Consider the following 22,289-nt stretch of genomic DNA (forward strand, 5'->3'; position numbering starts at 1 on the left):
TAAGTCTCCTGACTACATTTTCAATGCTACTAGACCAAAGAAAGCTTCTACTGTTTTTTAACAAATATATTTTTAAGGTGAATTTCTAACTTTTTTATGGAGGACACATACATAAAGCTATTCTGGAGCAGCATCAACTAACATACTATTTTCCTTTGGAAAGATACAACTACTAATGTAAAGTTAACAGGGAGATCTTTGAGCTATACAAAAACATTACTTTGTAAGTCATACTCATAGTCCAGCAAGGGAAATGATCCTGTCTCTTTACTCAGCCTCATCTCAAGTACTGCGTCCAGTTCTGGGCTCACCAGTACAAGAGAGACATGGAGGTACTGGAGAGAGTCCAGTGTAGGGCTAGGAAGATGATCGGAGGACTGGATTACCTGCCCTGCAAGGAATATCTGCAAGAGCTGGGCCTGTTTAGCCTGGGGAAGAGAAGACTGAGGGGGGATCTTATCAATGTGTATAAGTACCTGAAGGGAGGGTGTCAGGGGGACAGGGACAAACTCTTTTCAGTTGCCCTGTGTGACAGGACAAGAGGCAATGGGCATGAACTGAAACACAAACTGAAGTTCCGCCTGAACGTGAGGGGGGATTTCTTCCCTGTGAGAGTGACAGAGCACTGGACCAGGTTGCCCAGAGAGGTTGTGGAGTCTCCTTCTCTGGAGATGCTCAAAACCCGTCTGGGTGCAACCCTGTCTAACATGCTGTAGGTGACCCTGCTTGAGCAGGGGGGTTGGACTAGATGATTTTCAGAGGTCCCTTCCAACCTCAACCATTCCGTGATTCTGTGATTCAGTGAGGATGATGGTTTATCTCCAGGAACAACTCATCCCACATGCTTCATCTATAGTCAGATCTAGTTCCTGATCTCATTCGTTTTGTTCCTGGAGTAGCTTGAATTTGAATCACAATGAAAACTGAGTTGTGAATTCAAGAAATAACCATGTCTGGTGTTAGTGCTTTTTCCTCCTCAAGAGCATATGCATTGTTCATTTTAAATTCAAGCCTATAGCACACACTGACTGGTTTGTGGACAAAGAGCTGCTAAAATGTCCAATTCCCTCCTTCAGAAGAATAAGTACTTTTTTTGTTGTTTGTTTGTTTGTTTGTTTGTTTTTCCAAATCCTTTGCCAGAATGTCAGGTTACTTCTTCCACCAGAAACCATAGTAAGAGCGTAGTGCTCAACGCACAATGCACATTGCACTGACAGGCAGACACAAAACTCAGTGAGTTAAGAAGGAGAGAGGGGAAAGCATGCAGTTTTTTTCTGAGGCCACAAGGTGAGTATGGAGTATTTAAACAAGTTTTCAATTTTAATGCTGCATGTGGAAGACCAGTTAGAGAGAAGAAAGAGGAAGAATTTAGGCTAGGTTGGCGATCTTCAGTCTGAAGGAATTGAACCTTTCTCTCACTTACAGAGACAGAATAATATGAGTATCTTCGTTCCTTTTCATTTGTGTGAAGTGTATGTGCACATTATCTCAGCCTTTTGCAGAAGCTGTATGATTTGTGCTGAGAGACTATCTCTGGCTCTTCCCAGTGATGCCACTGTTAAAGCACAGAGGCGGATATTACTTTAAGACCTAACCAAGGAAGCCTTTGTGGTTGCCCACGTGATCAGACAGCAAAAGGATGCACTGGCAGCATCATCTCTCTGGCCATGCTGTCTTGTCCTTGACCATGCACTTCCGTAATTCCTGCTGACTTGTGTTGGGTAATGTCTTCTGCCATTAAGATCACTGAGAGGCCACTAAAATGTGTGGGGCCACAGTTTGGTAATAGAAGGAGCTTGTTACTTCGTCAAAATTAATCAAGGCTTTAATTTTGATTGAATGGCACTATTACTTGATGCAATAGACACTGTCAAATATGATTACTGAGTAGAAACAGAAAAGCTAGTACTCTAGAGTGGAATACTAAAATAAATCTCAATATCATGTTATTACCAAGTTATCTTTTATAGGGACCATGACACCATATTAAATGATATTCTAGTTCATCCTTGACGTTAAGTAAATCTTTTCAGATCTGATGAATACTGAGAAAAATGTTGAATTGTATATGTGGACAATAGCAGAGCTCTTTATACATCTTGAGACACTCTCTTGTTTAGTTGAGAAAGATTCTATTCCTGGTGATTGCTCTTATATTCATGGCAATAAAGCTCTGGAAATCTGTAGAGGCAGATTCTTAATATATTATGCTTTGTGTGTATTCTTACTTAATATGTATTCTTAATAGTTTAGCTTAAAAGAAAATCCAAGAATATCCAGCCAGCCAAATAGTCTAACCAACAACATATGCCAACTTCACAGCTAATTGCCTGTTTTAAGTCAGACTAGCTGAGTATCTGCTACCTTACATTTTTACTGGCTGAACTCAAAAGATTTTTTTTTAAATAACATAGATTGTGAAATAAATTATTTAGAATTACTAAATATTTTGTCTGACCAGAACTGGGGTGTTATCTTTCATTTTTTACTCCTTTTATTTAATTGAATGTTAGCAACTTTAAAATAACCCTGAAAGCAAAAATTGAAACATCTTGTTTGGAAACATTGAATTGCAACATTTTAATCCTTCCAATATTTTTTCCATTTTTCAGCTATCAGCCAAATCAGTGAAGCGTTGTGACTATTGAACACATGCATTTTTGGTAAACAGATTGTTAGTAAAATATATGAGTCTAAAGTCACTAGAGACTACATGTCATAATTTTCTAAGATCGTTAATTGGAAAGAAATATGTCTCATTTTGATTTATTTGTAAAACACTGAATGTATATCTAACCTTGAATTACGTCATTTGATTGATGATCACTGACTTTCATAATTTGTACTAAGTAGAATCTCATCAATATTGCCCACCAATACAGGACTCCCATTGAGTCAGTCCAGTGGGTACAGCCCCACCAATATCAGACTCCCACTGGGTTAGACTATGGGCGCACACAGTTGATCTCCTTCCTTATAAGGAAGCATTCATAGCACAAGTGCTTAAAAATATCAGCGTAGAAGAAAGCACAATAATCTGCTTTTTAGGAGTTTAGTGCTAAGGCATACACAGAGTGAATGATTTTTCTCAAGTTTTGCAGGAAATCTGTAGAGAAGATTAGAAACTGAACCAGCTTCTCTTGAGGCCCACTGTGGTGTGTTGCTAGTACAAGACAATCGTTGCTGGAAAGAAAAGACAAGCCACAGTTACTATTTCATTATATGCTGAACTCCAAATGTGGCCAAGGATAATCTATGTCTCCATGAGCATCAAACTAACCACTCAGCTACTGGTGCAGAACAGGACAAGAGTCTTCAGTTTTGTGTGAACTGAGCGGTTTCCTCGTTATTATTATTAATGTGCATTAGTATATTGTTTTTGAGTCTCAGCCATAGATCCAGATCAGACTGTGGTAGGCACAGCACAATCACGCATCAAATAAAAGAGCACTCCTTCTCAAGGAGCTCATAGCCTAAGCACTGTGGGTACCTCCAGTACCCGAAGCGATTATGATTGCAAATGAAGACAGTAGTGCACAGCTGTGACATATGTAAGGCCTCAATATTTTTATAAATAATGATAGGCTTAGAGGCATATGAGGATTTGAGTTTTAATATGCTGATGAAAGATTCTGTGTTTATATGCTCATAAAAAAAAGAGCTTTAGAAGACATTTATCATAACAGAAAGTTCCTCTTTTCCCCTATTAAGAATATTATGTTCTGTGGGAGATTTCAAATATTTATTTGCAATTACATTTCCAGTAAGAAGGACACAAAGGGAAAAAAAAATGATTTATACATATATACATATATATATATACAAAGAAGTTACCAGGAAATATGAAAGCTGGAGAAGATAGCTATTTTTCCTCTAACTGGCATGCAAATAAAACAAATATAGTTGTCTCTATGGATATTTATTTGCTAAATGTAATCCAGCTATTTATGAAACAAGAAAAAATATGAGAAAAAAAATGACTCCAAATGAAGGAAAGAAGATTTAGCTAAATTCTTACTACTCATTTTTTTAACAAAAAATAATTTAGTAAGATAATAGTCTTTGTAATCTGAATCCAAGGACCCCAAAAATATGAAATTCTTTGCTGCTGAGAGCCTGGATTGCTTATAAACAAATTTATATTAGAACTTGCTTAGCTTTTTCTTAAGTAGATTAACTTTTACTGTCTTTGTTGTATTTGTTGTCATCAGTTAATGATTTGAGCTAAGCCAAGTCACACACAGAGTCACACAGAGAGTTTACTCATGTTGAAAAGCTATTTCAAGAAAGCAGATACTGTTCCTCTAGGTAGTGTTTCACTTCTTACACATTTGTTTTTACATTACTGGAGTGGTAACCAGTTCAAGGTCTGGGGGCAGAATCTAGTCTGGAGACCAGACCAACAACTATTCCTTTAAAGATCACTAATATCTGGCAGCACAGATCAACTTTGTTTACAACTTCTTTAAATATTCTGTGGTGAATTTCTTACTACTAGGTTATTAAAGGTCAGTAGCATCTTAAGCAAATGGACAGGAAGAAGCTTTCACATCCCATTACTCTAGCAAAGACTGTTTACCTTCCCATGGGAAGTTTCTCTATTTCTCTATTGTGACAAAGCACTTAGGTTTCTAAACAAGAGAAGAAAGTGGGTGAGATGGTCAATTTAGAATAGCCAGGAAGTAAAAGGACAGCTGGTTGTTCTCGGAAAAGAGAGAGAGGGCTATCGAAGGGGTTATGCTTTAAATATCCTGTTCAGCTTCTGTTGAAATCCCTAATTTTGATCATTCTGAAACATAAAAATTTCTTAACTATAAAACTCTCTGCCCACTGATATGAAGGAGTATTTGGCCTGCCTTTACAGGAAGGCAGGTGTTTTAAGGAAGATGCTAGAAGAGCCAGCAGCTCATTGGTGCTTGATTCATGGCATTGCAATAATCACTGCTTTTGAATCTGTGTTAGCAATAGTAAGAGATTTTTAAAGAAAGTTTCCTTAATGTAGATAAGGCTTTAAAGACAGATTGTGTGCTGAAAACATCACTGGAAGTTTTTCAGAACAGTCTGTACTCCCATTTGTTTTGAATGATGCAGATACAGTTGACTCTTTCCTGGGGGAGTGATAGGCTAAACGAGGTCTTTTGCAACCTTATTTTTATGGTCTATGATTTGTCTTTGCAAATGAGTCTTCTTTTTGGGAGCTATACAAGAACTTGTTTGTCTCTCGGTGTTCACATGTAATTCCAAGACATGCTCAGAGGAAGTGACATTATTCCAGAACTGTGGCTGAACTGCTCTCAGGCAAAAGCTGGGTCAGGCCAAGTCAGTGTTGGGATGGAAGACCTTTGGAGAACATCAAGTTGTTGAGAATGGTAGAAAAGCCGGAAAATGACAGAACTTTTGTTTTTTGTATGAGACATCAAGGTACCAGTCACCTCTGGTTATTGTTCAGGATATTACACTACTAGCCTGACAGTATGTCCATATCCTGGTCATACTGACAATTGGCCAAATGTTTCTTACTCCCATTGTGATTTAATGAGTACAAGAATCTGTTTGCTCCTTCTGTCCCAGCTTCAAGATCAGGACCTAGATTTCCGACTGCCGGGAAGAAAGGTCCACAGCTCTGGGGCAATCACAACTGTTCTGTTTTTTTTTTTTTTTTTTTTTTTTATGGCTTATTGGCAGGGGACTTTTCTGTTGATAACTTGGAGTCACAGCACACAACACCATGTAGACATGCCTCAGCTATCTCCAAGTAAGCTGATAAAGAGCCCAAGAGAAGTAACAGGCTGATGAAACTGTATTGCTTCTTAGAACAGACACAGCTTGCTCAGTATTAGTTCAGGTATTTTTAGTATTTTTATACTATTGCATTGATGTACATCAATTTATGAAATGAACAATAAAGGTTGAGATCTATTGATCTTGTGGTGCACTGGTAAACTGAGACTCTGCCCCGTTTCATGACTGAGATATTATTCCTGGGACAAAAAGTCTCTATTTCACATTGAAAAGTATACCATGGAGGGCCTAAAGTGGACCCTCACATGATATGCCAGATAAATGCTATAGTATGACCACTAACACTTACATGAAGGCAAGTGCCAACTAGTGCTTTGTAACAATCTCAAGAGAAATAGCCAGTATCAAGCAAGAAACAGAGATGAACCTTTGTCTAAATCTGAGAATACTCAAATAGAAGTCTTCTCATCTGCAAAATGAGAATGCTGGAGCATGCCAGATAAACATATTTTAAAAGCCTCACTGAAAAAAAATTACTTCTAGACAAAAAGCATGTGAAAACAGTGCACAAAGTATTTATGAATCATCCCTTCATACAATGAAAGTTGAATTGGTAAAAACTTGAGAAAGAGCATTTAAACTTCACACCAAATGGATGTTATTACCAAATATATGTTTTGGATATTACCGAAAACTGAGAACACAAAACTGCTGTTATTCATCTGTTGGCACTCTTGCAGGAAAAAAAAAAGTACAATTCATAGTAATGATTCCTAGAGCTTGCTGCTTAGGGTTGAAGCAATATTGTAAATTCTTATATGCTTATAAAAGAGAGACTATGGTGTGCGTCTCTATGTGTATTGCAAATAAAAACTGCTAAGTGTTCATTTTAAGAAACACACTCCCAAAGATTTTTTAAAATTGCTTATGGGAAACTCATTTATGCATCTGCTTCCTAGGAAAAGGCAAAACGAAGTTATCATGACAACATTTTATTGTGTACAAAATTAGTTTGATTACTAAATTAGAAAGGAATTCCAATAGAAACAGATATAACAATAGTATGGCAAATAAAAACCTCATGGCTCTTTTTTCTTATACTTAGAAAATGAAGAATGATTAGCCACATACTACACCAGAACCTGTGTTGTTGACTGTATAGTTAAAATATGATGATTTCATATGATATTAAATACACTGTTTATTAAGTATCCTGCTTGTTCTGTTTTATACTGATTTTGTTTTTTTGTCTGCATATGAAAACTATCTGCAAATGGAGGATTTCAAGCAATTGTTCTTATTTCTTTTTATTGTGTATTTTGATTTTATATCCATGACACAACCGTTGTAACATGGTTTCTGTGGTTAAAAGTTTGAAAGAGTCAATGTCTCTTCACTTTACACACATATTATAAGCCTCTAAAATGTAGGTACTAGGATGATAAGTTCTGTTCCTAACTATTTTGAAGCCTTGATAAGTTAGACACCTAGCTGACGTGCTTAAATTAGAAACAAGGTCATGTTAGGCTTCCTACGCAGTTAATTCATGCTTCCTGAGGGAGATTCAGCCCACCTATGATATGAATCACCCACTGGAGGTGCCTATCACTCTTCATTGACTGCAGAGGGACACTATGGTGACCTTAATCCAAATATAGATTCTTTAGCTGGGTACTTGAAGTTACGTGAAAGGAATTCTTTACGACTCTCTAGGTAGTTAAATAAATTTAGATTAGATAGGGAAAAAAGGCAAGATGAAATGTGAAAACATGCTGAGTTCAAAGAACCCGAACACTTTTGGTATTTGACATTTTGCTAAGAAAAATAAACCTTGCAGAGGTACTTCTATCCCCCATCCTTTATGTTCCATTTTGGTCTCTGACCTTCCATCTCAGAAAAGAATCCAATATAAAAATAAATATGACATGGTTAAGAAGGCTACTTGCTCAAGAGCATAAGAACTCATGTACTGGGTCAGACTAAAGATCCACCTCTGCCATCTCCTGTGTCTAGCAGTAGCCAGAAATAGCTATTCAATGGAGGACTATAAGTATTGGAATAAACACAATGTAACATTTGCTAGCAATATTCTTCCATTTTCTAACATTTCTTTCCATTTCTAACCCCTGTGGCTCAGGGGTGTCCTGAGACAGAAGTGATGACATCTTTATAGTCAACAACATTCAGTTATATTTCTCCTATAATTAGCTGTCAAATGTCCTCTTGAAACTATGCAAGCTTTTGGCACCCACAGCTTCCTGGGGCAAGGAATTCCACAGCTTAACTACATATTTTAATAAGACTTTCCTTTGTTTCTTTTGAGTTTGTGGTGTTTTCTGTACTATATTCTTTTCCACTTAGCATGTGAAACCCTTGGTCATCCCTCTTGCCTTCAAAACCTCTGAAAGGTAATTATTTGTTGCAAGCTCACAAGTGACTGAAAGATATGAAGAGTAGTGCCTCCTTTTCCTGTCTTTCTACTCAGCTGGAAAAAGTAGTTAAAACACAAAAGAAGTTAAAGGTCTTGTAAACACTAATACCACAGAAGAGTGAAATTAAGAGAGAATAGTGATGATGGATCAAGAACAAGAGCTGAAGAGAAACAGTCTGAGATATTTCATATCAAATCTAAATGGGGGAACTTCAAAGGAGGTTATTCTGCAATTGTAAGAGTTCCTGAGAGGACACAGAAAGCCACCTCTGAAAATATGTCTCCCTCTTCCCTGAAGAAGTTTTTACCCTGTTGGATAAAAATGCATTTAATGTTGATAGGTTACTGGCTCCTAAACCACCATTAAATGCTAAACCTCAGGAACTGGTTGGTACATTTTTCAAATTCCCCCTTAAAAGGAAAACAAAGAATGCAGCTAGCCTGTGATAAAAAAAGAAACCCCTTCAGAGAACACAGTGTATTAAAACGATTATTTTTCAAGATTTAGGCAAAAGGCAGAGAATAAGAGAGATCAGACTTTTCAATCAAGTATGCTAAGCAGGGGAGATCATCAGCCCAGCTTTAGTTCGACATTGTTGAGAAAGTGCATCCTCTTCAGAAGCTGGAAAAAGGTTAAAATATTTGTAGGTTTTTTTTTGTTTGGTTCATGTCAAGTTCTTTCTAGTTGTTACAACTGTCTAATCTACCCAGGTACAAAAACTTGTCCAGTGGCTGTGACTAACATGGCTGGTTACTGTTTCAGCTCCAAGCACATACACTACTATCTCCTGGAATAGGTATAGCAAGTTTTACTGATGGTTGAGCGTACAATGGCCCAGGAAGAAAGTAAAAGGAATATCTAATTCCTCTGGGCTCTCAGGGGAATGAAATACCTGTAGGAAGAATGCATTTAAATTGTGTATCAGTTATATGAGGTATCTTTGTCTCCTTTAGCTATGCCAGGGAGTTAATGACATGTTGGCAGACACATCTAACTGGGCAGATCAATACAGACAATTTGTTTGCAGACAGTACAATGTTATCTCAGCACTGAAATACGCCAAAGAGATGGTTTCCCTGCAGGAAAGCACTAACTCCACTTTTTAAAAGCAGTGTCTGCAGAAAACCCCTCTGTGCCACCCTGCCTGATTTCTCAGAGTCCGCAGTAGCTTGCTACTCCATGTGTTGAAAGTATGAAAGAGGCTACTCTTGCAAAATAAGACAATATGATGTAAATATCCTGAAGGATGCATTGATGTGACTGCTGAAAGGAAGTGAAGGTAATACAAGTTGCTGAGCATCTGACTACAGTGATTTCAATCCATCTAGAGCTTTTATTTATATCTTTTTTTCCTTACTTCTTCTTGGATTTTGTTCTTCTCAGCTGTTCACTCTGTGCTGCCACCAATCACCTCTCTTCCACAGGTCCACTCTCTTTCCCCCTTGTCCCATTCCCTCTCACCCAGCATCTTAGTTTCCCTGCTCCTATATTCTAGCCAGAGCTGCTCAAAAACTCAGGCCGTGAATATAATAACCCGGTGTATGAAATGAGTATGGAAGAGTTACTGGCTGCTTTGGGGTGGTTGATATGTTCCAAACGTTTATAAGTTGTGGCAATAGAGTTTATTTTCTTCACTCATTTCTGCCTGTCTTTAATATAGGAAAGAAAAAGGTCTTTGCATGTGAAGTCTCATTGTGAGGAGAAGGAGATGGAGCTACTACAGTGTCAAATGTCTCAGTTCAAGCCTTAGCTTCCATTACAAATACTCATGTGCTGTATCTGGCAAATGTATTAAGATGAAACAATAATACACAGGAATCTTTTGACATCAGTTAAAACATACTAAATTTACCAAGTTTCCATTTTCCATGTCCCTACAAAGTTCTTGCTATCCTGCCATATGAGAAATGTAGAATCATCTGAGAAGGTACTAAGTGTTGGAAAAACCACTTACCAGCATGTCACATCTTCTCAGCATGTCCCATGCTATCCTCCACCTCAAATACACAGGCTGGTTAGCTTGCTTGAGATGCTAAGTGCCGCTTTTTCACTGTAAGCCAATCAAAACTACAATGGTGCTGGAATTACATTTTGAAGGCGTACAGCTAAGTGATATCTGGCAGTTGGTATCTCCAATAGGTGGTGATTGTTCATACTTTCACTATTATCTAGGTTCTATGCTTGTGCAGATTTCTTTCTGCTTTGCAAGGGCTTGTTAATTTTTTAGCTGACATCTGCATCGCTAAAACTGTTTTCTCCGATTCTGTATCTGTAATATGCTGAATGGTTACAGATCCAAGGAACAGACACACAAGGGATTCTATAGATAGATATTTCAAAAAGTTTATGGAGGAAAATGAACTTGCTTGTGGAAAACAAAGAAGTAAAAACCCTTCCTGTAGCACATCTACTACTGGATATGCCCTGTTGAAAAGTCAAATTATTATTATGGAAAAGTCTTAAGAGACCTTGAGAGAAAATAAAAAAGACTTTGATTTAACCTGACATTGTAGGTTCTATTTCCAAATAGGTAGCAGTCTCTGACAGATAGCAATAAGAATTCAGAAAAGTATGCTCAGGTCAGACTGAATTTCTCCTTTGTAGACATAGGTATTATTTCCAGGAATTAGTTGAAAAAGTAGGCATTTTTCAGCTGATGAAAGTTCTGATTACTTTAAGTAGCCTTTTTGCGTAATCTTCTGTAATAAGAAATAGTAGATTACCAACATCATCCAAAGCTTTCTGATGAAATGAAAGAATCCTTTCAGTTCTCAGAGCCCTAGGACCAGCTGGGTGTCAGCACACTGGTACTTTGGGGCTATTTATTCAAAAACTGCCAAAAGCTATGGCAGCCCAGCCCAGAAACTTTCATCGCCTATGAGAGAGCAGGATGTGAAGAATTTGAAAGTGGGGAAAGCTTGTGCCTTGGAGGATTTGGTTACAGAGATCACATGCCTTTCCTTGAACTTTTTTGTTAAAAGATGCTTAGACCATTTAGTGAATCACTTTTGGAGAGTGACTCTGGGGAAAGCCCTAGTACTGTGCTCCACAACTAAAGCAGGGATGCTGTGTTATGTCTTAACTTCAGGCGGATATCTCTTTTTAACAGTGCTGTCAGAAGCCTGGTTAAAAGCTGATAAAGACAGAATAAATTCTAGCAATGAGCCTGAAAATGCTTTGGGGCTTTGTTTTGCATCCAAATCAAGTCAGATTTGTTAAAAACTCTGACAGCCATTGACAACTTATTCGTACCATAGCACGAAATCCACAGATCTCAATGTGCTATTTCAGGCTTATGTGGAGAAAAGGAGGTTTATCTTCTACCATCTACAAACTTGGATTTGAGCCTGTGTTTGGTTCCAGCATTCAGACCCTGTTTCTTCCCCAGCTTCTCACATCATGAGCTAAAGAGCCTCTGACACCTCCATTATCTTCTGAGTCATTAAAACATCATCACATTATTATTTTTGATTTGTTTTTGAAGTCATAATTTGGTGGGTTCATCTAGACAGTAGACCTTACAGAATCATCCAATAGGACATAAATTAATAGTATGTGCTGATAATACCCCTTGATACATATATCTAGTGCTCCAGACTAGAAATTCAGTCCTATTATCAGTTCATTCCAAAAATGAATCAATATTTGAGTCTGAAATTAATTGGGAAAAGTATGATTTGTTGGAAATCTCCCAAGAGCCATGTAATGGAGAATCTCTCTCAGAGGAATCTCCACAGGGAAATGAATGCAATTAAGGACCAAGGTAATAAACTGCCAAGAAATTTTAACTAGCTTGAGAAGCCTTATTTAAACCCTGAGTTCCCACTGTGAGGTGAACAGGGAACAGGGAACATCATTTCTCCCTGAGCTACTGCAGAAAAAATTTAAGTACAAAAATGAATATTCTACATAAATATCCTGACATCTTCTGTTGCCTCCCTGCATATACCCTCCCAAATTATTAAATCAAAATTAACAGCATTTATACAGGTCTCCTGTGTGATTCCGGTTAGCGCCCTCGTGTTGCATTTAAAGAAATCCAAATTAGTGTAGGCAAAGTGGCAAGGATCTTTTCCCTTTCCTAATGCTAAGCAGCATTCTGAATTGTTGCCCTCACTAGTGCATCAATAATAAAGATAAAAAATAAGAATTAAGAATCTAGATCAGAAACTAGATCAGACACTCCCGGACTGTCACAGCTCCCAGAATGCCTACCATCTCTCTTCTCCGCACTTTGTTTCTAATGAAGGACTCCACTAGCCTCAAGTTCGTTATGAAAACAGGTCATAGCTCTTAAAAAGGGTCCCGGTGGCAGACAATACCTTGAAAATATAAGATTTTTTTTTAATGGCTTGCAGACTGCTTCAACCAAAAATGTAAATATCAACTCTATTAGTCACTAGTTTGAGCTGGACAAAGGGCCCTTTTCTCTAATGCCTGCTAGGGCTATAATAAGGAAAAATAGGACACAGGTAAATGTTGCCTGGGACTGTCCAGCAGTTAGGCAATTGAAGGAAGAGGGAGACTCAAGAATTAAAATGGCCTTCGGGAGCCAAATGTCTGCTGAAAATCACATTCGCTGTATTTATTTGCTGAAATGTATTAAATCAGACCACAATGCCTTTAGTTTTCAACGGCTGCAAAGATCATGCCTGCGCTGAGTGCACGAGTTTACAGAAAAAAGAGAAATGAGCTTGTGCCCAGAATAGCACAAGGGTATTTGGCCATTTTGAAGGAACAGCCAAAGACAGGCGAGCTTGTCACCCTTGAGAGCAAGGAGACAAATTCAGACCCACTCGGAGCACGCAGCCAGATACAGTTGTTTAAGAGCCAGTGAGACTGCTGCCCTCGATTCACTCCTTCCCCTATTATGGCACATCTCCTCTTATTTTATAACTCTAACACTCACTCCAATATGTTATGTCTATGCTGTATTGTCTGGTCTTGTATTGTCTGCAGCTTTGACAAGTTGTAAAACTGCATAATTGCATAGTTCTCACGGAGATCCTGTGAAGCCTGCAGGATTTGGGAACATGTATAAAAATATATGGCACTGCGTGCTACGTTTGTTTTCCAGTTTTGTAGCCAAAAAAAAAAAAAAAAAAAAAAATCAATCAAAAGTTCCCCGCAAGCAGATTAGAATACATGCTCTCCAAGGGCACAGTGATCAACTTCGTCATTTTAAAGCCAGTGGTGTCCCTTTTTGCACTGCCATTGCCAGAATGTACTTTGCTTCTGCTGAATGTGATGGCGAGCAGCAAACAGCAGCATAAACATGCAACAGGGCAAAAGCTGGTGCTGGAGCAAGAAGAGAGGCAAGCACAGGCCAGCTTCTGCAGGAGTAGGTCTGCTGGCCTTACACAAGGGCAAAGTCATATCTGACAGTACTAACAGAAAGAAGAGTTTAAAAAGGGAAAGAGAAGGCTGGGAGAAGATATATGTGCCTGGAAGCAGTGAGATTAGTACCAGGCAGAGGCTTGAGTCTAAAGACAACAGCTCAGGAGTAAGAAAGAACTGAGAAGAGAAACTGAGAGCTTGAAAACAAAGTCACAGGAGACAGAAGTTTTTGGAAACACAGAGGAGTCTGGAAGCTATGTGAGGGAACGAAAGGAAGATTGAAAGTGTGTGATGGCCTGCACAACAGCAAGGATAACATAGAAAGCTCTCGATGTAAAAATAGATGAGTTTGTGGAACAGAAACAGCATTAACGGTTTGGATGAGAGATGAAGTCAGGCCAAAGTGCACAGAGAAGGAATTCATAGGAGATTTTGCCAACCCAAAGAATTATAAATCTGAGATAGAAAAAAATCTTTCTATGTATTTAAAGTCACATATGTAGCAAGAAAAAGTGCCTTAAGTGTATCAAATTAGCCATGGAAACATCTTTTAGAACACTAATTCTGGCCAGCAAAACCTTTCAGCCATCTGAATCCTTCTTGGGCCACCACCTGAATAGAAAAGATACTTTATATGAAAATAAAATGATTTTATAGACTATTCACCACTATCTCATGGATCTGTAGTTATTGAGTTGAACAATGTTAGAAGCTTGAGTCCTGAGGGAATAAGATGCAAGGAAGAAGTGGAGGAAGGAGCTGGGCATTAGCCTGGAAACAAGGAGACAGTGACTGTGGTCTGCCAGAAGGGAGGAGGAAAATCCAGCACTAGAAACCTGGAAGGATGGCAGAAGCATAGCAGGACTTTCTGATCTGAGAGACCAGGCTGATACATCTAAAATACAGACATGGGACTAGGAACAAGGGATCGGCAAATCTGGGGCAAGACCAGAGACAGGTAGGAAAGGATGGGGCAGGAGCAGGTCAAATACAGAGGTAGCTGAACAGGAGGGTTTATCACCAGAGCCTATGGCAGTCTAAATCTCCTAAATTTACTGATGTCAGCAAAGTCTTGTGCTACACAACTAGCAAGGTGTTCTCTGGGACTGGTCTACATAGAGTTTAACCATCTATAGCAGAAGCAATCTTCTGCTATCAGAGCTCTCTTAGCTCAAGTAGTGCAAGACAGCAAATGCAATGGAGAACTTCCATTTCTGGTAATGAAACATTGAGTCAGTAACTCCACATCTTCATTATTCTCTTGGTCACATTCCTTCAATATGTTCTTTTGGATATTTTTACTAAAATTATCTGTATCAAAGCAGGTTTTCAGAAAGTACTCTTGGCAAATCCAGGAGAGTTTTCCAAATTTTCCTCCTAAAATCTAAAAGCATTGGGATGATTGTGTTAGTGTTGCACTGAGACTGTTAAGTTCACATTAGAATGGGAATAACAGCCCTGAGAGAGCACCAGCTGACAGATATATCTAACACTCAGTGTATCTCCAGCATGAGTCAAGTGTCTAGCTCATGCCCTGTACCTGCCACAGATTTTCTCCTTTCCAGATCTCTGTTATTACTGAAGTTCAATTTGTAGTACTCACTGAAAACTACACTAGGAGAAAACAAAGATAAAACTATCACAGGCAAAAATGCCAGGTATGCTACTAAGAAGACTCATGACCTTATTTTGGGAAAATCAGAAAATAATACCGCCTATTCTACAGACAAAATTCATTAATATCTAGCACTACGAAACAAGAAATCTACCATTGTCCTGCAGTACAGTAAAGAACTAGTGAGTATACACAACTCGGACTACCATTTTATTTATAAATCACTTTGAATCAACTAACTGTGAAATGCCACAGCACTACTGATTTTTATATAATTTAGTGGCCCTGTGCTCCTACTGAATTTCTGACTGGCTGCTGTTCAGCAGGTGTGACAACGATGAGCGTAACAGCAGAAGCAGGGTTATTGTAGCTGCAACTGTCTATAGCTGCCAGTCAAGTAAAGTCTGTAGAGAGTAGTGATAGCTTTTATTAGAGTAAATGACATAGCTAGAAAACAAAACAAAACAAAAAACAAAACAAAACAAAACAAAAAAAAAAACAACCTAAGCAAGAAAAGAGGTGCCCACATTTTTTTTTAATATGTCTCTCACATTTTTTTGTGACTTTCAAAGAAGACATAAGGAATTGGACAGCTAGGTCTGAGATTTTTCTTTCTTACAGCTTTTTAAAGGTATTTTCTAAAATGAGCTGCATATATAAACAATGTATTATGACTTCTGGACAGGAAAACAAAACTCTGCTCACTGAAGGACAAACATATGCCATGGAGATGAATTAATCTTTATACAATTTCCAAAAATACAAATAGTTGGAGCTACAATCCTAGAACTAATGTTGTTATTTAATCAGGACCAACCTAAAGACTGCTGTCAGCTGAAGCCATAAATTCATGGAAGCATAAATTTCCTAGGTACAATGGAAACCCTACCAGAACATCCTGGCTAGACAATTCATGGCCATTTGTTCTGATTGAATTTAAAATTTTCCTTGTTCGTGTGTCCATAAATCAACTGTAAAGCTAGATTGTTGCGGTAAGAATATAACAGCTGATGTGAGGAGCCAATGTTACTTCTTACAGGACAAAAACATAGGGTGAAATGCTGTTTGGATTAAATTAATCGGATTACTCACAAAACCCCCCAGCCTGTTTGGGAAGACAAATGTCTGGGTTAAATCTCACTGGGGGAGAAACATGATTTCATGCAAGAAAATTTATTAGCCAAATCCGTAACAAGACCAAGAATTCCAGTTGATATTCAACAGTGCAGCTGAAAAGTTATGCTGGCTATTCAATACGTATGCCAGGAGAGTTCTAGTTCCAAATAAATCAACATAACATAGGCTTTGCCTGCAAAAGAAAGTGGCAGTGGTTTCACTAGGATTGTTTCTTTAAATCAGCTTCGTTAAACTTGAAGCAAATCCACACGTGGACATAGTTAAATTGATCTACAACTGGCTTATGTTGATTTAGCTTAATTCAAAGGGTGGAATTTTATATGGCAGCTATAAATTGATTTAAATGTGTCTACAGGAGACTGTACCAGTTCTCTTAAGTAGAGTTAAAACCAGAATTCAGTTAAGCCATTTTTGCAACACTTTAAATAGCAGGTTAGGCATTATTAAACAAACACACTCACTCTCACACACACACATGCATACACCCTGCAGATGACAGTCAATTTTCAAAGAACCAGAGATTCAAATCAATCTGAGTTCAATTTTATGAGACAGATCTGAGCTCGTCTATTTCTAAAAACTACAAAGGATCAAGTGAAAGACTTATCTGAAAGTTTGCTTTATCGACTTATGATCATTGTATTATAAACAGACCCTTCTTTTAAAAGGATTTAATATCTTCCATTAATCCTTTTCTGTCTTGATTTATTTATTTCTTATACATATGGTGTCCCCCCATCCCTGCAATGAGTGACTTTTATATACTTGTGGAAAACTTATATTCAGTATTCTTGTAGAAAAGATCATCTTAGCCTATGCAGGACACCTAAAACACGTGAATTTTGATCATCAGAATGTTTCCTTCCAGTGCACAGAAAGAAAAAGAATCAATACAACACTGAATACCTTTTCTCATCTATATGTTCACGTCATGCTCCAGAGCCAGGTTTTCTGTTGGGTCCCCAGTGGAAGATCTAGGCCATGCAGTGGGGAACAGACTGTTGATTCTCATCTGCTTGTAATTCTGCAGCTGAGTTGCTAATTGTCATTTTATTTCATACCTGAGCATACGGGGAAGAAAATAGCAAAGAGAAAAGGTGAGTCTTACAACTTTCATTTTTGGTAAGCAGAGTTTTTTTTTTTTTTTGTTTGTTTGTTTGTTTGTTTTTTTTTTTTTTTTTTTAACCTAAAGATTTTTTTTAATGTGTTTGACAGACACAAAAAGAGAAAAAGTGAATAATGCTTCCTTGGGCTAAATAATCCCTTGTCTGCGTATGTGAGAATGAGCTGCAGTGACTATTCATTGGAATGGTCTAATCAGCAGGAGCTGGTAAGTGCTCAATGCTTTCGAAAATTAGGCCATTTATTTCAGGGCCTAAATGTGCACATGGAAACTTAACTTCAAGCATGCATTTTTCAGTGCCATGCCTGCTAGACTCTGAGATACAAAATCCCTGAGCAGAGATCCAAATGAAATCTCAATGTTTTATCCCTCTGAAGTCAGTAAAGTTTTAACATTGGTTCCAGTGGGACCAGAAGTTCACCCTGTATCTTTTCTATATCTAGCTTAACGCTCAGCGTGCCATCAGCAATTAATCAGTACACAAGGGATTCACTTACTTGGTGAGAGCCGGACAGCAGTAGTAGTGATTTCCTCATTAATTCCCTTTAGTAATAGAAAATTCTTTGTCATTGCCCTGCCTTAACCAATCTGCAATCATTTTATGAGTGAAAATACTCAATGTTTTGATGATGTACTTCAGAGATCAATTTGTGATGTTAGAAATGATAGATGGGAGACTTTACGTAGGGAACTGGGAATATGAATGCTCCTGGGAAATACTCTATTGGATTCCTTTCCCTGGGAATTTTTATGTCACGTCTCCTGCCTTTTGCACAATGTAATGTGTGTCAGAAGGCAAAACATTTTTATGAGCCCCAGAGACAAGTCCTCTTTCACAGTCATGATTAAATGATACCTAGGAAGGGACAGATCTCTGTTTGAGGCAAAGAAATTTCTCACTTGTAAAAGTGGAATTGTAACAAGATGTTCTCATGAGCTCCCTTCCAGCACATTTCTGTAAAAGCCTCCTTATCTCATTCCCAGTCCCCTGAGCTAACTGCTTCTGCACCAGAGAGGCTGATGGAGCCACTATCAGAGGACAGAAGGCAAACTGAGAAAAGCCTTTAGCTGCCAGCCAAGGCAAAGCATCACTGCTGCTCCTGCCTGTGCCTCGGATGACTTCAGGCCTAATCCAGACTCGACCCCCAAACATGAAAAGGACAATGTACCTCTTGTCTATTCAGAAGGAGAAAAAAGTGTGTAATTAGTATGTGAACAGTGACAGGATGAAGTTTTCCATAAAGTTAAGAAATGAAATAAAGGTTAGCTCACTGAAAAGAAAAGTTGTAACGAACTTCAGAAGACCCTTGGAGAAAGAGAGAGGAAGAACAGCAGTACCAGAGAGATAGGAGGATGCTGGATTTCTGAAAATATTCTAGTGTTCGGTAAATATAAAAACAAACATTCAGAAAGACAGAAATCCTAGTTCCATTGAAGAGAGTGGTAAAACTTCCATTAATTGAGACCAAAATTACAGGCTAGTACCTTGTCATTGTACACTGTGCCAGCCAATTTTATACTCTGCTATAATCATTATTAAAATGCAATTGATTCTGGAAATACTTTCCTCTTATTTTTCTCTCTTTCGATCTGATTTCCAGAGATGTTGCAGTTATGCCTCCCCCAAGACTACACATACTAACCCGATGCAGACCCAGGGAGGACAAATTTTCTTGAAAATTAAGACACAAAAAGTTTCTATCAAAACATTACAGTATTTTATTCAGACTTTAGCTGAGTTTTAAGATACGGCTGAATATAAACACAATATAATCAAATGACCACAAAAGTGAGTTTATAGGGGCTATTTCTACCTATGGCCTGCAAATGGCTATGGTACCACAAACTATTTCTGAAAAGCTAGAAAAGGCAAGGAAGAGAAAGAAATACACTGTCAGTAAACATACATTTATTCTGCAAATGCCTGCACTACCTCTGAAATTTTTTAACAGTTCAAAAATTCAAAGAACTTGAAGAATCGTTGTTTTAAAGGGTTTGATATTGCTGAACTTGCTGAGCTAACAAGGTGTCATAACTGCACTTGTCTAATCATAGAGCATGAGGATTATGAATATTTACACAAAATATTTATTAGAAAAAAATACAAAGCAACAAATCATTTTAACAAGGGATTTGAATTTGGTTGCAATTTTATGCATCTGTGTTGCCTTCCTCTGGCTGAAATCAGTCTACATTTAATAGACAGGGAAGCTGTTTGAGAATGGCTCCCATCTGGTCACTCAGATATTAGACTAGTTCCCTAAGGAAAAGACATTTATTCATAGTCTTTGTGTGTTTGTGCATGCATCTTTCCACCAGCAACTTCCGCATGATCCCGCTTCAGTCAAACCTGACTGCTAATTAAGTGCCTACAAATTTTGTAGGCTCAAGCAGGCGAAAAGAGCAAGACAATACAAGTATCTTGGCAAAGGGGAGAAACTGCAATGCAAATTTTAACCTCTTTTGACATCAAAGAACCCACAAAGGAAACAGACCTCCTAAATGGTACTGTCTGGAGTTAGACTGCATCATCACTGCAAGACACTGACCCATAAAAAGGCAGTTTTCCTTACCTCCGATATTTGCAGAATGACTTGTTTTGAGAATGAATATAACATTAATTACTGATCAGGAGTTTGGTTACTCTCTCTGGGGAATTCAGGACTTTAATACTCTCAGCAAAGGGCAAGAGGCACAGCGCGCACAGCCTCGTGTGTGCCGCCATTAGCATCAGGACAGGAGCCAACCTACAGATTTGATCCGCAATCTAATTGCGGCGATGGAGTACACAGTCCTATATTTCTAATGGTTTCAGTGCTCACTGATTTGCCCAAAATTTACAAGTGCCTAGGTAAACCTTGCTTTTGCTTAGGAAGCCAGGCTAAAAAATAACTAGTAAGTTATTGGAAAATGTCAGGCTCAATTCTGTAAGCCACAGTTACTGCAGTTACTGGATAGATTTTATCTGCTTTCAGAATTTACATGATGTCAATACTTATGTTCATTTATTACAACTAAGGCTTTAAAATCACAAAAAAAAAAAAAATCTGTTCATCTCAAGCAGGATTTACAGGTTTCAACATCTAAGATGAACAGATATTAACTACATAATTGCTTGTTTTCATGTACAGACGGTCTTTACATGTGAAGTAATTATTAAGTAACTAGAAGAAAATTAGAAAACAATTATTTTAGGTGAGACTAACTAAGCTACAGGATTTAGAGGAAGCACGATGAGCTTGCGGATAGCTTTCCCCTGCACTGGGCACAGTGGGTGCTGGACCACAGCACTGAGTGGCAGCCAAAGTGGCTGGGGGCTGCAAGATGCTGGGTCCCACGATGTTGCTAAGCAACTTCCTAGGGATGATGCAGAAAATTAACTCCGTTGTGTGTTGGGTGCACACTGCTGCCTGATTCAGAAGTGGAAAAGACAGCGTGGACAGTCCTCCAGAACAGAATAAATTTGTATGTGCCCATCTGCATCAGGATTCAAGTAGCTGTGAAATCAGCCGTAGAATTGTTTCTTATCTAGTTCCTTTTCTGGACATCTTCATTCTTTCCCTGAAAACATAATCTACTTTTGAGAAGAATTAATCAATATTGAAGTGCGTACACTTGTTACTGGACGAGAGCATCCGCACAGGGCATTGCTTCAAAATGATTTCTTTTTTCGTTCTCCATCCATATTGAATGGGAAATGCCTTTCAGATGTGAAAAGCTCTCGCTTAATCTGAACTGTACACCCACTCACGGTACCATTTTGTTTCGCAGGCTATATATTACCCTGGGCCTTCCTTTGAAACTACATTTAGCTCTGCAGTAGTTTGAAGTAAAGTGTCCCACGATATTGAGAGTGAATGAAGAAAACGACGAGACCATAAAATTCTTAAAAATGGCATCAGGCTGTTCCAGAGCTGAACAGCAACGACAGTTCCCTCTTGCACTTCCCTCCTCTTGCTTCGTAGAGAAAGAACCTGTTCCCAAGCCCAGGCCCAACTAATTCCTTCTAGCTTGCTCAGCTCTGCAGGGAGCTCAGGCCCGCTCACTCGCGCACTTACTTTCTGAAGATGAAGGCAGCTGGCACAAAAAGAGGGAATAAAGAAAGAAGCTCAAAGTAGCTTTTCACTTCCTTAGGTGGTGAGGAAAGGCAGGCTGCAGGCCTACCCTCGGTTGGGAGCACTTCTGATAGAAACTGCCAGATTTGGGTCTTTTATACCAACTGCCTGCAGCACTTGATTGGCACATTTATTTTGCCCTGAAATGTGTAGGTGGAAGCAGTGAGAGAAATGTTTGGGTACGTCCTAAATTCTGATTCATTTCTCTTAAGGTTTTGTGTAAACACATACAACTGAATTATTTAGGAGTTTCTACCTTTTCCCCTACCACGACAAAACAACTTGTTAAAATAGGCAACCCCCCCCCAAACCAAAAAACAAAAACACAACCTAACAACAGTGCCAGATCTTTTGTAAGAAAGAAAAAAACACTTCCTCTGGTTTTGCAGTATTGTTCCTTAAGAATTCTGAAAGCCCAAACTTTGCATGATACTGCAGTGAAGGAAAACTTGGAAGTAAATTTCAATATGTAAGAACCCTATGATTTTGTAGTTTTAAAAAGAAAGATCCCTGAAGAACAACTTTTCTTCCTTCAGTAATTCTCTTAATTGGGAAGCTACAGTTCTCTTTCATCAGAATATAGAAGTTTTAATACACTTTACATATCAACTCTGGAAAGAATTTGATAATACACCTCAAAAAGCCAACTTGCTTGCTTTATAGTGGTCAAAAATAACCATGCTCTTTTCTGCAATTCAAAATTCAATTATTAAAAACATTACAGAGCTCTTGTCTTTAAACTTTCCAGTTAGCTGTTTCAGCAAGAATAATGCCTTTTTTCTGCAACT

General features: G+C 38.3%; 1 protein-coding gene across 1 annotated transcript in view; it reads right to left on the minus strand.

Moving 5' to 3' along the window:
• Positions 1–17,239, minus strand: part of SHISAL1 (shisa like 1) — an 88,776-nt gene extending 71,537 nt beyond the window's left edge. The window contains exon 1 of the mRNA XM_062569037.1: positions 17,170–17,239. The gene's annotated coding sequence lies outside the window, so the exon portion shown is untranslated. The remainder of the gene's footprint in view (positions 1–17,169) is intronic.
• Between the last annotated feature and the right edge of the window lie 5,050 nt (positions 17,240–22,289).

Source organism: Rhea pennata, chromosome 1 (genome assembly GCF_028389875.1).
Source record: "Rhea pennata isolate bPtePen1 chromosome 1, bPtePen1.pri, whole genome shotgun sequence".
Classification (NCBI taxonomy): domain Eukaryota; kingdom Metazoa; phylum Chordata; class Aves; order Rheiformes; family Rheidae; genus Rhea; species Rhea pennata.